Consider the following 3233-nt stretch of genomic DNA (forward strand, 5'->3'; position numbering starts at 1 on the left):
GGACCAGCTTCCCTGCGACAACTCCAGCAGTCCCTTCAGCCGCTCCCGGGCGGTTTCTTAGAGATCGGTTGCGGTGGCTTGTCGCGTTGCTCACGCACCCGCGTTAGTGACCCCGCTCCCCGCCGCGGAGGCACCGCGGAGCCGCCCCCCGGCCCGAGGCGGCGGGCACAGAGGAGCCGGCGCGGGGCACACGCCTTTCACCCCCGCGGACAGGGCAGCGCTGGCCCCGTAGGGCGGGTTTGCTGCCCGGGCCGGCTCCCAAACTTTTGGCACGGAGGGCAGTCCTCTCAGCACAGCCTGCTGCCCGCACCAAGGCGTGGGGCCCGGCGCCGCGGCTCCCCTCTAGTGAGAGGGATCTTCCCAGTGGAAGCGGGACTAGCGGAGCAGCTGCCCGCCTAAGCGGCGGCACCAGCAACAGGGCGAGCTGGGGGCGAGGTGCGGCCCGACCCCTCTCCGCTGGCACAGAGTGGCAGCGCGAGTTTTGGCGCGCCCGCCCTGGCTGCCCTCTCCCCATCGGGGCTCTCCCCTCCACTCGGGACTCCCTCTGCCGCCGCCCCGAGGGGCGGGCGCGGGCGGACGGGCCCGCCGAGGCAGCGCCGTCCTTACCTGTCGCCGAGCGCCCTGCAGCGCTCCGCTGCCGCTCGGCCCTTCGCAGGACTTTATTCCCTCTCCCTGGTGTATCCCCCGCTGTCCGCCAGCCTGAGGCTGTTTCCCCTCGTTCAGCCTCGCTTCCCCGCCGGCAGCGGCCGGGCAAATCTCCGCAGCGGCAGGGGCAGGGGTGCGGGTGCTCCCTGTCCCGCGCCGCGGAAAGCCGCGGTAAGCCGCGGTCAGGCGGGACAGAGCGCGCCCGACAGGTTACGGTCCGGAGCGCAGCCCAGACCAGCCGAGATCCACTATTGCGGTTTTCTTTATCTCCCAAGTTTTCCTCCCCCGGGGGAAGGATGGGATAGGGTTAAGTTGAGCTAAACTTGGGTCGTGCTGCGCAGGGGCCGGGACCGCCAGCAGCGAAGACCCGTGTTCAGTACCACCGGTTGTTCCACGCGCCGCAACCTGATGCTCGATTTCGTGTTTATTTCCTGCCTCCCACGTGGAAAATGCCCGCGCGGCTGCTGCTGACAGCCCCGCGAGGCGCGGCGGAGCCGCTGTCGCTGCGCGGCGGCGAGGGACGGCGTGAGCGGGCTGGGCGGCCGCGGGCCCGTTCCTCCTGAAGTCTGTGACCCGCGTGGGGCGGCAGCGCCCGCAGCCGCGGGTCTGCTCCACCGCCCGCTCGCTACTTTACGCGCCAAAGAGGCGCACCCTGGGGCCCCGACACTGCCCCGCGGATGCTTTCTCGCGTGGAAAACTTTACCGCACGGGGCACCGCACAGCAGCCCCCACCCACGCGGGGGTGACTCTCCTAAAGTTTGTCACCCACCCCTCTCCACGCGGGGCGGCTGTTGCCCGCCCCTTGCCGGTGCGCGGCAGAGGTGAGCGGGGCGCCCCGTCGGGCCGCTTCTGCCGGCGCTCCCGCCCCGCGTCCGTCCGTCCGTCCGTTCCCGCCGCAGGTGCGCGGCCGCCGCCACCTTCCCGCGGGGACGGGGCGGGGCGACCCCAACCCCCCCGCGCTCCCCTCTCCTCTCTCCCCGCTCCTGCCAAGTTCTCCCTGTCCCCCCCGTCCGTCCCAAGGAGCCTCCCGATTGGGCGCCGGGCCGGGCCCACGTCACTCCGAGTGTGACGTCTAGTCTTCCTGTTTCCTTCAGCTGTGTCTTAAAGTAAATCTTGTGGCGGTGCGGAGCGCTGCTCGGCTCGGCCAGCCCAGCCCAGCCCTGCCCAGCCCTGCCCCGCGCCGCTCCCGCCGCCCCCGCTCCGCGCCCGCCGCTCCGCTCCGCGCCGCTCCGCTCGGCGCCCGCAGCCCCGCGGCCGCTGCCCGCCCGCACTCCCGCCCGCACTCCCGCCCTCCCTGGCGCGATTATCATATTCATCAGCGGCGGGGCTGCCGGCTGCGCGCGCGTGTCCGCGTGTGCGTGTGTGCGTGTGCGGGGCGCGTGTGGTGTGTGTGCATGTGCGTGTGCGTGTCGCCCTTTCTCTCGTTCCACCGGCAAATAAAAAAAGCGAGGCTCAGTTTCGTCGCCTTTGCACCGAGTAAGTACCCGCTCCCTCTCCGCGCCCCCTCCGTCCCTCCCCGCTTTCTCGGCCTTTTCAGGTCTTTCGGGGTTTTATTTTTTTTATTTTTATTTTTTTTACTCCTAAATTCGCACTTGTTTGGGCTGCTCTAAATGGTCCGGGGGGAGGGGGGCAGTGATGAAATCCCCAACAAAATATTGATCACCGTTATCAAACCTGTGCTTCTTTTTCCAGGGGGCAAAATTGCAGTGACTTTATTAGCTGAGTAGTTTTAATTCCCCGGTAGATAAAGCGGTAAGGATTTGTGAGCGGTAAGGAGCCTGATGGAGCGCTCACCGTAGCCTGCCCAGGGCTGAAGAGTAAGTGACCTGCTCGTTGTTAGGTGATCCTCCCCCCGCTTCCCCTTCGCTCTCTCGTTGCCACCTTTTGTGGACCGCTCTTTATTTTATTCCGTGGGTTGGAGGGCAGTTTTGCGGGGACGGAAAGCGCAGAGAGTATTTGGCTTCTTCTTCTTGTTCCGAGCTTCTTTCTCCCCCCGTCCGCGCCGAAGTTCCCCATCTCCGCTTTAAACTCCTGCTCCGCTCCTCCGAGCCTCCTCTTTGTCCTGTTTATTATAGCTGCCTTGCTTTTTGTCTCTTCCAATTTGCCTGTAATTTGCATGTCGCTACTTCTCCTTTTTAACCCAAGCCGGGAAGGACAGGGACTTTTTATTCTTACTCTTCTTACCCTTGCAATTACTTTTTCATTTCCAAGCGTGGGACGAGCTGCGAATGGTGGAAATGTATAGAAAATGGGATTTGAGTGGTAGGTAGCGAGCACATGAGAAGAGATCAAACGCAAGTCGCGGGATAAGAGCCTTGATCTGGGAAAAGATTAGGATTATTGGTACTTTCTATTTGTTTGGTTGTTGTTTGTTGATTTTTTTTTCCTCCGGGGGGGATTTAATTCTTTCTTAGCCGTTGATGGAGATCTTTCTTGGCTTTTTCGATTTTCTGTTTAGCGGCTGAGTGACCCGGCTCACTTTGCCATGTGTTTGCACGGAGTTAAAGCGCAGGAGGGAGCGGTGTTGGGGGGCGTGGGAGCTGCGCGGAGGGGGCGCGCAGGGCAGCGCTCTGGGGGGGGGCGCGGCC

General features: G+C 64.2%; 1 protein-coding gene across 4 annotated transcripts in view; it reads left to right on the plus strand.

Moving 5' to 3' along the window:
• Positions 1–1813: 1813 nt before the first annotated feature.
• Positions 1814–3233, plus strand: part of PROX1 (prospero homeobox 1) — a 49436-nt gene continuing 48016 nt past the window's right edge. Inside the window, exons 1-2 of one of the 4 annotated variants that reach the window (XM_039697959.1) lie at positions 1814–2121; positions 2338–2462. The gene's annotated coding sequence lies outside the window, so the exon portion shown is untranslated. The remainder of the gene's footprint in view (positions 2122–2337; positions 2463–3233) is intronic. The other 3 variants (XM_039697960.1, XM_039697963.1, XM_039697961.1) reach the window with 3 other exon arrangements.

The sequence above is a fragment of the Passer montanus genome, unplaced genomic scaffold (assembly GCF_014805655.1).
Source record: "Passer montanus isolate IOZ18808 unplaced genomic scaffold, ASM1480565v1 scaffold12, whole genome shotgun sequence".
Classification (NCBI taxonomy): Eukaryota; Metazoa; Chordata; class Aves; order Passeriformes; family Passeridae; genus Passer; species Passer montanus.